This window comes from Ursus americanus, chromosome 21 (assembly GCF_024610735.1).
Source record: "Ursus americanus isolate L20-20 chromosome 21, mUrsAme1.1.p, whole genome shotgun sequence".
In the NCBI taxonomy this organism is placed as follows: domain Eukaryota; kingdom Metazoa; phylum Chordata; class Mammalia; order Carnivora; family Ursidae; genus Ursus; species Ursus americanus.
In genome coordinates, this window is record NC_142147.1 from 22,101,437 (window position 1) to 22,115,261 (window position 13,825).

General features: G+C 50.7%; 1 pseudogene across 1 annotated transcript; it reads left to right on the forward strand.

Annotated features, from left to right (window-relative positions):
* The first annotated feature begins 1,030 nt into the window (after nt 1-1,030).
* On the forward strand, nt 1,031-11,295 carry LOC123803451 (carboxylesterase 4A-like; annotated as a pseudogene). Its single transcript, XR_015728161.1, has 5 exons — nt 1,031-5,948; nt 7,777-8,144; nt 8,470-8,713; nt 9,208-9,344; nt 10,172-11,295. The product of XR_015728161.1 is annotated as a carboxylesterase 4A-like (transcript).
* Nucleotides 11,296-13,825: the final 2,530 nt, after the last annotated feature.

Sequence of the window (13,825 nt, forward strand, 5' to 3'; positions counted from 1 at the left end):
ACTTTGGTTTTCCAGTCCCCCGCCCCCAGTGCGTGTGAAGTGGCATCTACTTTGGGTTTGATTTGCATTTCCCTGATGGCTAATGATGTTGAACATCTTTCCATGTTTATTGGCCTTTCAAACATATTCCTTGGAAAAATATCTCTTCGTATCCTTTGCCCATTTTCTAATTGTTTGTCTTTTTCTGTTGTTGTTGAGTTGTAAGAGTCCTTTTTACATTCTGAATGCAAGTCCCTTAATGGCTTTATGATTTGCAAATATTTTCTCCTATTCTGGGGCTTGTCTTCACTTTCTTTGTTCTTTTGCACGTGGCTATCCAATTGTCCCAACACCTTTTGTTGAAAAGAACCGTTCTTCCCACCACTGGATGATCTCGGCACCCTTGTCGAAACTCAGCCAAGCATAGATACATGGGTCAATTTATGGACTCTCAATTCTGTTCCATTAATTTCTATGTTTGACCCTCTCTTGATTACCATTTCTTTGTAATAAGTTTTGAAACAGGAAATTATGAATCTTCCTACTTTATTGTTGTTCTTGATTGTTTTGGCTATTCCAGGTTCCTTGCAATTCTGTATGAATTTTAGAATCCACTTGTCAATTTCTACCAAGAAGTCAGATGAGATTTTTATGGGGATGGCACTGAATCTGCAGATCAATCTGGGGAGTGTTATTTAACATACTTCACATACATACTTAACAATATGAAGTCTTTTCATGCATAAACATGGAGTGTTTTCCCATTCGTTTACATCTACTTTATTTTTTTTAATTTGTTTTTTTTTTTTTTTAAGTGGGCTCTAGGCCCAACATGGCGCTTGAACTCACAATGCCAAGGGCAAGAGTCTCATGCTCTACCGACCAAGGCAGCCAGGTGCCCCGATCTACTTTAATTTTTTACGACAATGTTTGGTAGTTTTCAGAGTATAAGTTTTGGACTTCCTCTGTTTGGGAGCCTCCAGCCCATGAAGGGGTCCCAGGAATTATCAAGTCCAGAGCTGAACTGAGTCTGTGTTTTCTCTTTTTTTTTTTTTTTTTTTAAGATTTTATTTATTTATTCGACAGAGATAGAGACAGCCAGCGAGAGAGGGAACACAGGCAGGGGGAGTGGGAGAGGAAGAAGCAGGCTCACAGCGGAGGAGCCTGATGTGGGGCTCAATCCCATGACACCGGGATCACGCCCTGAGCCGAAGGCAGATGCTTAACCGCTGTGCCACCCAGGCGCCCCATGAGTCTGTGTTTTCTTGAGCAGCACCCGTAGATGCAGAGGCGGCCAGGCACACTGGCCAAGCCCCTCTTAGTGGGGGTCCTATGTCTATCCACCATCCATGGCTTGGTTTTGGCTACATTCTCCTGGCCTCTAGGCTTTCTCAGTGCTGGTCATCTATGAATCCTTGTTAGCCAGATGGTCCCAGAGATTCCTTAATAGTGCCATCCCGACAAACACACATTCTCCGTGGGTCTGCAGCTACTACCTTTGATACTGTTTGGGACAGAGAAGGGTACCTCCCCCCATGTTTGATATACCCTGGTGAGAATCATCGCTGACCGGCTTGGGCACAGGATCTCAGCTCAGTGAGAGGATTCCTTCACCCTCACAGGTACCCTCTACTGCCCCCTGTGGGTGGGAGGTCACATCAGAACGCTGGTAGGTTCAGAACCAGGCCCTCTACCTCCCACCCCAGGCCCAACTGCTAGGTCAGCTCCAAGCAAGTCTCCTCTCTCTGAGACTGTGACTTCACCCTATGCTCTGGCCTCTGAGAACACTCCACCTCACTTGTCAGACATGCCTGTTTATGTGTAAAGTCCAACAGTGGACCAGATGGGGCTTCAGTCTTCCTCCCCCAAAAAAAGAGGATGCTGGGTGACTCAGAACAGAAGCCACCTAGAGCTATGTATCAGAATCACAGATTCTTAGCCCTAAGATAATGTTGCACCAAAGCCACCTGGCTGACCCCACCCCCCATTTGACATCCCCTGTGCCCCACATGAACATTGGATGGAGCCCACGTGAGTCCAGCTCACACTCCTCCCCATATGGATCAGGTGAAAGGTTGTTTCTTCCTCAGGGAGATGTGGCAGGAGTGGAGCAAGGTGTTAGCAGGACCAAACCTTAAGGCCCACCCAGAACTGGCCAAGTTGCGGGGTGCCTGGGTGGCTCAGTCAGTTAAGCGTCTGTCTTTGACTCAGGTCATGATCTCAGGGTCCTGGGATGGAGCCCCATGTCAGGTTCCCTACTGAACAGGGAGTCTGCTTCTCCTTCTCCCTCTGTCCCTCCCCGCACCCCACTTGTGCTCTCTCTTGCTCACTCACTCTCAAATAAATAATTAAATAAAATATTTAAAAAAGAGAAAAGAACTGGCCAACTTGCTGCACAGCTGAGTGGAGTAATCTATATGTGACTGGCCCCCAGGCCTGGAAGGTAGACCCACAGTCTTGTCTGCCTTCTCTACCACTCTCTTCCCTTGTCCTCCATCCCCTGGCTTCGCCCTTGCTTTGAGTGACACATGCTTAGTGCATTAAGGTAAACCAACCTTGTCAGAGCCTAGGCAGAAGAAACAAGCAGCTCTGTCACCTCCCCTAAATGGGACTCCATACTCTTATTGATGCGGCCACACACAACCTGCAGGGGAGGCTGGTAGAGTGAGGTAACGAGAAGGGGAATGTGGTCCAGGAAGAGGGTCATGGTCCAGACCAGATGGAGCTACTGGTAGCCCCTACTTTCTTGGTCCTGCCTTCCTTGTCCTCCCATCCCTAGCCTCTTGAACCCCACACTGATAGCAAACTCTCCACTAATGTTTTTTGTTTGGTTGTTGTTGTTTTGTTTTTGTTTTTTTAAGTAGGCTCCACACACAGCGTGGAGCCCAACGTGGGGCTTGAACTCACGACCCCTAGATCAAGAACTGAGATGAGTTTAAGAGGGTCACCCAACTGACTGGGCCACTCAGGCGCTCCCTCCAGTAATGTTGTTAAGGAAAATATGGAAAATACAGACAAATTAAAGAAAAAAATCAAGGTCACTGATGACTCTGCAACTCAGAGGCAACCACTGACACCATTTTGACATTAATCCTTCCTGTTATTTTAGACATATTTGGAGTGTTTTGGTGTGCACTCTCCATGGCTAATATGTAATTTCAAATTCTGCCCTTTTCAAGTTATTAAACCACATCAGCCTTTTCCTAAGTACTGGTGACAACAGCTGACATAATGGGTTTTCCCTGTTTTAAATGCCTTCCCTACATTAGCCTATTTAACCCTCACCACAACTGTATGAGTTAAGTACTACTCTTATGCTGATTTTACAGACGGAGTAACTGAGGTTCAGAGAAGGTAAGTGATTTTCCCAAGGTCACACAGCTTATGAATGGCAGTGCTGGAATTCAAACCCAGCAGCCTGGCTCAGAACCTCCACATTAAGCCATCTGCTGCTATAAAGTCTTATAGAACAAGCCATTACTGACCATGTAACATATATGATATAATGTAGATATAACATCCCTTCCTCACCCATCCCTCTGGTCACGTTGGGGTGAGACTGCTGCCAACAAGGCTACAGGACACTCATCACATGCACAATTTTTTTAAAGATTTTATTTTTAGTTATTTGAGAGAGAGACAGCACAAACAGGGGGAGGGACAGAGGGTAAGGGAGAAGCAGGCTCCCCACTGAGCAAGGAGCCCAACTTTTTGCTGCCTGCAGCTGGAGATGTAAGGGTGTGCTCAATCACACCAATTCAAATGCTATTCCCAAAACCAGATGCAGCAACATCTCCCAGAGGTGTTTGTAAATCTACTTTCCTGACGCAACCCTGAGATTCTCATTCAGAGGTTGGGCCTAGGAACCTGGGTTCTAACAATGATTTCCCCCACATGATTCCGATACACAGCCAAATTCAGGGATACCTGGATCATATTTGCTTTCTCTCATTTGCAGAGTGAGCCCCAGGGGACCAGGGGACAGAACAATTCAGTTTTGATAAAGGAAAGGAAGAAATGACAAGGGTGCTTCAGGAAAGGGCAACAGATGTGAGGCCTAAGTGATGACTGGCAACGGGAGTGGGGCAGGATGAGAGCCCAGAAGAGGAGGAAGTGCCCATAGGTAGAGGTCAAATTCAACTTGGTCTAGTTCATATTTAGTCCAAGAGCTGGGTAAGGTGTAGATCTACTTGTAGTGCATCCGTGTGCCTGTGTGTAATATGGGAATGTATGCCACAGTATGGTTACATACTTTAATCTTTATATGACATTTCTTACATACATACGCATGCATGCATACGGGTGTGCATTTAGCTCTTGTATTTCTGCATGTTCATTGTACGTGAGCTGAACTTATATGTGTCTATGTATGTATAGATTTGTATGTACATGTGAGTATTAATGTAAGTAGACATATGAATGAGAATGCCTACATGTGTGATGCAAGGTAAATGTTAGCAATAAGAAAGAGGTATGGTAATAGCAATATCAGACAAGTAGAATCAAAATAAATGACACAATGATATTGACATTAAATGATACATTAAATGACAGAAAATAATTTATATAACAGACATGAACCTTTATGCACCTACCAACATAGTGTTGAAATCTTAAATCAAATAATGAGAGAGAAAAATACTGAGAGAAACACAGAAAAAGTGGGCAAATACGCAACTGTGAAAAGCTTCAAGCTATGACTGATGCTATGGCAGATGGGCCAGAGTTCTTTCAGGCGCCACAGTGATCCTTCTCCTTTCTTCCTAGGTACCCTGCACACCAAGGAACCTCTAGTGGTTACCAAATATGGGACATTCTAAGGAAAATAGATGCACGTGGGAAGGCACCAATCACTGTCTTCCTAGGAGTCTCCTTCTCCAAACCTCTTGTGGGTGCCTGCAGGTTTCCTGCCCCAGGGCCCCCAGAATCCTGGGAAGGAATCAGAAATGCCACCACCTATGCCCCTGCATAAGAGCCAAAGGACTACTTGTCTGGGAAGTGGGCAAACCGTAAGGAGCGCAGTGGACCTATGCCTGCCTCTGGGTCAGGGTTTGAACAACTCACTGAAAAGAGTACACTGTGTGGCCATAAGCGGGCCAGGGCCCCATTCTGGGCCTCAGTTTCCAAACCTATATAATGAAGTAATTGGCCCAGGTGGTGTTTAAGGCACTGATAATTCTGTTCTTGGCTCTCTCACAGGAGAGCTCCAGGTAAGAAGGAGGTGCTCACTGATGTGCCCTGGGACCTTCTGGGAAGCTGAGTTCTCCTAAAAATGTGTGAGGAGCAGTCCGTCCTTCCTTCCTTCCTTCCTTCCTCTCTCTCTCTCTCTCTCTCTCTCTCTCTCTCACACACACACACACACACACACACACACACACACACACCATACTCAGTTAACCCTGAGCTCTTCCCTCTCACTTAGGGCTTAAGCCCAAGGACAAGTCCACATGGGACATCCAGCCCTTCACTGCAGAAGGAACTCCAAGATGGAGAGGTCACAGGCTAAGGTTCAGTTTCAATGTCCCAGAATCTTAATGCAACCTCTAGCAGGGCTCAAACCCTGAGTCACATGAGCATGGTGAGATAATGACTGCCCTTTGAAGCTCTGGGCTTGGGAATTTACCCAGAACAAATGTGTTTATTATTTACTCAGACCACTGAGTAACCCACTGTCCAGAATATTCTGTGGCAATCATTAACAATCAGCTGGATAAAGCACTGGGTTTAGAAAAATGTCTACTGTAGGAACCTGGGTGTCAGCTGATATTAAAAACTACAACCACCGGCGTGCCTGGGTGGCTCAGAGGGTTGAGCGTCTGACTCTTGATTTCAGCTCAGATCAAGATCTCAGGGTTGTAAGATCAAGCCCTGCACTGGACTGCACGCTGGGCTCTGCGCTGGGTGTGGAGCCCGCTTGAGATTTTCTCTCTCCGTCTCCCTCTGCCCCTCCCCCATTCCACACACCACAGGTACGTGCGCGCTCTCTCTCTCTCTCTCTCTCTCTCTCTCAAAAAAAAAAAAAAAGTGGAGGGGGTGCCTGGGTGGCTTAGTCGGTTGAGCAACCAACTTTTGGATTTGACTCAGGTCATGATTTTGGGATCGTAAGATCAGGCCCACCAAGAGCTCTGCACTCAGTGTGGATTCTGCTTGAGAGTCTCTCTCCCTCTGCCCCTTCCCCTGCTCATGTGCATTCTCTCTTCTCTCTTTCAAATAAATAAATAAATCTTTTTTAAAAAAGAATGTTAAAAAAAAAACCTACAACCACCAGCCTGGGTGTCTAATTGTTGAGAACAGGGCATCCACTGTTAGAACATGAATGGCTGTTACTAGAATGCTGGGGTGTTAGTCATTAGAACAATGACCACCACTGAGAGAAGCCCAGACATTCTGAACACTCTGTGATTGTTATTTGGAATCCCATGGGTCAGGTGATAGAACATGGGATAGCCATTACTAGGGCCCCAAGGATCAGGGGTTTAGAGATTGGGGTATCCATGGCATCGAAGTCTGGGTGTCAGTTGTTGGAACACTGGCCATGAGCTGTCAGACAATAGCTGTTTGGAACACAGAGTGTCAGGTACAAGAATTTGTGGATGGCTTAGAACAGACTACAGGGTGGTAGTTAAGAGGGGAAGAAGACTAGTGACTAGTTTGGATAATGACTAGTTTGGGGCCAGAGCAGCAAGGGAACAAGCAGAGAATGGAGCAGAATAGGCAGTCAAGGTCTCCTGTAGCCAGTCAGATGGGCCCAGCTCCAACTATTGAGAACAGCCACTCCCAGGGCTGGGCCAGCAGGGAGAAAAGGTGAGGTGGCCCAAGAGCCAAGCTCCACAAATGTCCACATGGGTGCCAGGACTCAGATAAATCCTCTTCCATACTTGCCCCTGGGGAGTGCCTGGTTGCTTGGGGAGAAAAACAACCAAATGAAACAATTCCAACCCAGTACTATAGTCAACACGCATAGAGCTTTGCAGCTTTGCGGAAGCACAGAGGGAAGTGCCCAGCAGAGGGGGCACCACTTGAGGGGGGGGGGGGCTTAAACATGAGTAGGAGTTTGCCAGGCAGAGGAGAAAGCATTTGGCAGAGGGGACAGAGCAAAAGGGCTTAGAGGTAGGGAGGCAAGGGTCTATGTGTATCTGGAGGAAAGGGTGGCCAGAAGACAGCTAGATGGAGAGGGCCTGGGGCAGTGCAAGTGAATCTGGATCTTATCCTGAGCAGGGGCGGGGGGGGGGGGTGATTTTTAAGGAGGGGAGCGGAAAGGTCAGGTTTTTGTTTTCTATCAATCCTCTGTGGAGGATGAGTTGGAAGGGATGTAAAGAGGGTGGGGCAGTGTCCTGGCCAGAGGTGGTAATGGCCTTTGCAGGGCAGCAGCTCTGGAACAGAGGAGGAGGCCTATTTAAGAGCTGTTTGGAAGGCAGAACAGAGACTGAGGGGAAGGAGAGGACATGAAAGACAGAGAGGTGCCCAGGGCACCCAGGTTTCTAGCTTGACGGCACCAACAGGGTCTCCAACAGGAGCAGAGAACCTCTCCCCACACAGACTCATGAGGCCAGGCTCAAAGCAGAGGGGTGGATCTTGGGCAGGCCAAGCTGCCTCCCACCCCTGGACCCTATGGCTAGTGAAAGCCACTCAGATACAGGCAGATAGCCGCGCACACACACACACACACACACACACACACACACACGGCCTAAATTTTGCTTTTGGTTCTATTCCCTCAACTGCAGGAACTGGGTTTGCAACCATTCTCCCCTTTACGGGCATCACACTGAGCCCAAATTCATATCGTGCCCGCAGGGATCTTCAGGACGCCTGGGGCAGAACGCCTCCATGTATCTCAACACGCGAAAACAATACAAGTGGCTGAGCTTCAGCGAGGACGGTCCGTACCTGAACGTGCACGCGGCAGTGCGTGCGCGTGGGGACGCTCTGCGGCCGCTGAGTATTCACGTTCATCTGTGCGCCGCCGGGCTCAGCCACTCCACCCCCGCCCCCCACCTCCCGCTCAGGCCTCGGCTTTCCACGCCCGGGTGATAGTCCGGTTCCCAGGAGGCGCCTGCCTCGTGGGCTCCGCTTCCATATGCGATGCCTCAGAACTCGCCGGCCGCGAGAAAGTGCTGCTCATGCTGCTGCAGCCATAAGCTCGGCATCCTGGGCTTCCTGAGGTAGGCGGGGCCGGGGACCTGCACGGGGGACCAGGGACCTGGCTTCCTCCGGACTCAGGGCAAAGGAGGCGTGGACAGGGTGGAAGGATAGGGGAGGGGGATGTGGGGGCATGGCTGCAAGAGGTGCGTGCAGGAGTGGCGCCTAACTTCGGCCGACCCTCCATACTGCGACGGAAAGGGACCTAACTCTAGGGAAAGAGGGATAGTCCCAAGACCAGGTGTCTTAGGGACGCGGCGAGGCGAGGCCAGGCAGAACCAGGCAGAATCCCCGGAGCAACCAGGCGGTCGGGGTTCCGGACGCTGATTATAAGCACCGCACTCCCAGCGCAGGCGACAGGCAGGCCGGCGGGAACTGGGCGCTGCTGGACCAGGTGGCGGCTCAGGGCTGGGTACAAAAAAATATCGCAGCCTTCGGTGGAGACCCAGGCTGTGTAACCCTGTTTGGCCAGTCTTCGGGGGCCATGTGTATCTCGGGACTGGTGAGTGCAGTGCCTGGACAGACGCAGCACAGACTCAGTTCCGCGCGTTCCCATGAGTGCATCCTTCACCGCACAGACCCACGTGCAGATGTAAGTGTACAGGACCATTCCGGTCCACAGACCTGCCCTCGCCCCTGCCAAGGGTACCACTCCGCCCAGGGGTAGCACTGATGAGAAAACCAAGCCAGTCCCAGGGAGGACAATGCTGAAAGTAGGGATACTCATTCAGTCCGTGGTGGGCCAGAAAGATCACCCGGCACCTCCTGCCTCCCTACCTCCTACCAAAGCTCTATCCGAACAGAGTGCACCATCTGCCCTATGGGCAAGGCTGGGGCCCAGACCAGGCCTGGGAGTCAGGGGCCTGGGTTGGAGACTGTGGGGCAAACACTGACCTGGAGTGTGCCTGGAGTGTGGGTGTAAGGTCAGGTACCCTCTGAGGGCTACATTTGGGAGGTGACATGGGACCACATCGCACAGGGCTTTACCTGCCACAGTGATAATACTGAAATGCTTGAACACTTTCTATGTCCCAGACACTGTTCTAAGCCCTTGTATTTATTCATTTATTTCCCTCAACAATCCAGAAAGAGAAGTATCCTTTCTACAGTTCTACAAAAAGAGAAGTTTTCTCCATTCTGCAGATGAAGCAATTGAGCCCAGAAAAGTTAAGTAGCCTTATTCAAAATACATTGGAGAGCAGAGAAAGATTTGAGGCAGGGAAGTGACACAGCCAAGTGTGTGTTTAGAGAGATGGCTCAGTGAGCTGAACTGGGTTGGGAAGAAGTAAGAGCAGAGGCCTGGAGGCCAACTGGGAGGGGAGGTGGGGTATATCCCAGAGGAGATGATGAGGGCTGGCTCTGAAACAGAAGCAGGAAGAATGGAAAGTGGAAGGTCACTGCAGAGGGATGCAGGAGGTCAGATGGACAGGATGGGGCAGCTGAGTAGACGGGTTGGCAGAGGTGATAGGAAAGGCCCCTAGGGCTGAGTGGATAGTGTGGGGTGAGGGATGCCACCTCTCCATTGAACGATGCTAAGGAGCTACGCAATTCCTAATCTAGAATGTTCCCGAAAATGAAAGCCTTTCAGTATGGAAGCAATAGTGGAAGGAGCACGGTGGGATGTTAGCATGACAGGTCTGTCCCATGACCACACTCTTCATTCACTCATGCATTCATAATGCTCTGTTTTTTGCAGCCCTATATTGGGAGCTGGAATTCAAGAATCTTGCAGACATGACCTTCATCCTCCAGCAGCTTGTTAATGTTATAACAAAAACATTAAGTTGCTGTACTGGGGGGAGCAGAAGATACTATGAGCGCACACAGGAGGTGTCTGACTGAGCCTGGAGGGGCAGGAGCAGCTTCCTGGCAGAGGTGACATCTGGGCTGAGCTTTGGCTAGCCTTGTGACTAGTCTCTCATCTCCACATTCTCTCTCCTTTCTATCCATCTCCCTTATGACGCTCAAGAGATCTTTCTGAAATACCATCAGACCAAGTCACTTACCTGCTTAGAACTCTTCATGGCTTCCCTCTGCCCCCAGACTAAAGTCCCAACCCCTTAGCCTCTTGGCATGAAAATCTTCAAAATCTTTACTGTGTCATCTCTCCACATCCATCCTCTTCACACACCCCACATTTTTCTTGTAACTTTACACTCGTGCTTCCTCCAAAAGCCCTGGTCCTTCATACCTCCAATGCTTTGCACATACTGTTCCCTCCTGGAAGGGCCTGGAAGGCCCTTACCACCACATACTCTTCTATTTTTCTTAAAGGTCTAAATATCATCTCTGTAAAGAATTCTTGGACCCCAACTTCCAAAGGGAAGGTGACTCAGGGTAGGGTAAGAGAAGGAGGCAGGGTGAAGACAAGCATGAACAATCCTCTTTCCTTCCTCCTTCTGGGCAGAAACCCCAATGGTGGGAAGTTGCCCTACTGGCCACACTACAACAAGGAGGAGAAGTACCTGCAAATGGATTTCACCACAAGGGTGGGTGTGAAGCTCAGGGAGGAGAAGATGGCCTTTTGGATGAGACTGCACCAGCATTAAGGACCTGAGAAGCAGAGACATTTTTGAGGGTGGTTATGCAGGGAGGGAGCCTAACAGATTGTCCCACCACCTAAGCCTTGGGGAGACTGACCATGGACACACCTGAGAAAAGCATCCTGCCTTCCCCAATGTAAGACCTGCAGAGGCTCCCTCCTATCTCCAGGCCAGAGCTAGAGCCTTAGCCTCTTGTTTGGGGCCCTGCACTACCCTCTTCAGCCTGACATCCCATGATGCCCCCCTGTCTCACTGAAGTCATCAGGTTGGGCCAGGTCCTTTTCCTGCTACGCTGTGCCCAGCTACCCAGCCTCAAGGGCTGGGCAAACCTACTCTTCCTTCTCCAAATCTTCCCACCCTTCAAGGTCGACTAGAATCCACTTCTTTTGAGAAATCCACCCAGACTGCCACTGCCCCTAGCACTGCACCCAGCTTGTCATTTTCCAGTCATCCTGCTCAACCTTGTGCCTGTTCACATCACATTGGCCTGAGGCCTTGGGCAGGTTACTTGTTACGTGGAGTGAAGCTTAGATAGCTTAGGATCTTCTCTCCCTCCCCTACTTGCCTCCCCTCAAGGTCCCTCCTAAGCCTGGACAAAGGGATGGTCCTCAGTAAAAACATGTTGACTTCACCTGAATTTCTCAATCTGTAAAATGGTTGAGTGAAACAGATGGCATCTTGATTTGAGCACTCAGAGGAAGGGTGTGTTGCTGCCTGCTCCTCTTTGGGCTGAGCCTGCTTTGCTACACTCAGTGACGGGGGCTGTGGCAATTTGCCTGGGTGGCAAAACACCTGGCTTTTTTCTTCATTGTCTCAAGTGTGCCCCTCAAGGACACCCATACTCCATGTTCACTTGTCCATGGGTTTCGGTCTTGGTGCCACATCCAGACTTCTCACTCTGGCCTCTCCTACAACTCGACCTGGGCACACCCCAGCCTGTACCACAAGTTTTTTTTGGTTTAGTTTAGGCTTTTTTTTTTTTTTGGTAAAATATATATAACATAAAATTTACCATTTCAGTCACATTTAAATGCCTGATTCAATGGTATTAAATACATTCATGTTGTTATGTAGCCATTGCCACCATCCACCTCCAGAATTTTTTCATCATCCCAAACTGAAACCGTATATCCATTAAACAGTAACTCCCTATTTCTTCTCATCCCCAGACCCTGGTACCCACTATTCTACTTTTTATCCTGTGAATTTGACTATCCCAGGTACCTCACAGAAGTGGAATCATACAATATTTGTCCTTTTGTGTCTGGCTTATTTTGCTTAGCATACTGTCTTCAGAATGCATCCATGTTGTAGCATGGATCAGAATTTCATACCTTTTTAAGACTGAATAATATTCCATATTTTGTTTATCAGTTTATCTGTTGATGGACCTTTGGTCTGTCTCCACCTTTTGGCTATTGTGAATAATGCTCCTATGAACAATAGTGTAGCGTCCCACAGGTTTTATGCCCCAAACTACAATGTTGCTTAGTCTCTATTCCTAGGGCTTCCTGAGTTCCTGAGAGAACTAGAAGCTGCAGAGAGAGGTGGGGGGCAGGGGCCCCCAATCTTCCATGCCCCAGCATCTAAGCCCCAAAAACAAAGGGATGGTTGGATGAGGGGGACAAAAACCCCTTTCACGCAAATGTTTATCTTCACAACAACACTGTCATGGATTTTATTACCCCTATTTTACAGATAAGGAAACTGAGACACAAGACATAAAAGGCCTTGCTTAAGGTCATGACCTAGCAGTGGCCGAGTGGGAATTTGATACAGGCCTGTCTGACTCACCCTGCCACCTCCATCCATACTGAAGCAATCCCTGAGGGAGGATGGCCCCCAGAGGAGGTGTGGCAGCTCTACTATCAGGGGAGGCATAGGCAGCAGAACATCCCTGCCCACCTCTAACCAGGGGACAGTCAACCAAATAGCCATTCAGTGGGACCCTGAGTGACAGCCAGGAGCTCAGCCCCCTGGAAGGTGGTCCTGGCCAACATGTGCAGAACTCAGCAGGGACTAGCTGGGCTTGATTCACCTCAGTGCCTACAGGATACCCTGACCCGGAGGTCTGAAGGTCTGACTGCAGGTTGGTCCAGGCCTCCTTCTGAGGGTCCCTCTGTTCCCTCCTCAGGCTCTCTCAGATGTCTGGGGAAGGAACCTTCTCCAAAGAGCCATCTGCCCAGAGGCTGTTATCTCCCAAATCAGAGGGTGTGCCTCTGAGGAGGAACTAGGGTTCAGTCAGGGCTCAGCCAAGCTGCAGCAGATGCCAGGCTCATAAAGGACTCCCCAGGATAGCCTAGCACCTTCTCTCAGAATTGGAGCCTGGAGGAATTCCAGGGGTCAGCTAGGATGGTGGGTTGGCCCCCTGCCTCCCACAGCCCCTGCCCCACACCCACCCTGTCCTCTCGGGAAGATGCCCCTCTTCTTGTCTGCTCCTCCTGGGGTGGCACCACTGGATGAGGGAGGCAGGGAAGGCTACCTACTGGCCTGCGTCCACCTCGGCTTCTTGGCTTCACCCGAGTCTCCGACGGCCACCCAGAGTTGTTCCTGAAGTCCCTGCCAGGCCCCATCCCACAGGGAGCGGTTCCCAGATCTTTGGGAAGGCCCCAGGGCCCTCAAGTGGCCTTTCCCCGGGTTTACGGCGGCGTGCCAGGGCGGCCGCGAGGAAGGAGGCGCACCGGCGCGAAGCCGGCGTAGACACGGCGCGCACACACGGCTTCCGCCAGCCGCGCTGCTCAGCTCGGGGTTGGCCTCACGCCCCGCTCCGGAAGCGGCGCCCAGTCCTCGGCTCCCCGGCCTGCCGCCACCCGGCGAAGCAGCAATTACCGGCTAAGGCGGCGAAGGGAGGGCCAGTTAGTGCGGGAGACACGGCGCGTCCGCGGTGCCCGCAGCCCCCACAGGGCCGCCGCCGCCGCCTTCGGGGCCCGGCAGACAGCGCCGGCGGCCTGGGAGCCCCGGGGGACCCGCCGTCCCGCCTCCCGCCAGCGGCAGTGATGGATCCAGTCGCCTGGCGCGGGGCCAGAGCCCGGGCGGCGGGCGCCGGGAGCTGAAACTCGCCGCCGTGGGGGCGTGAGGAGGGTTGTTGGTGGCGGGCAGCGAAACGGGGCCTCCCTCCCTGGGAGGGCTCCTGCGCCCCTGACTGCCCATGCCCAGGTGCC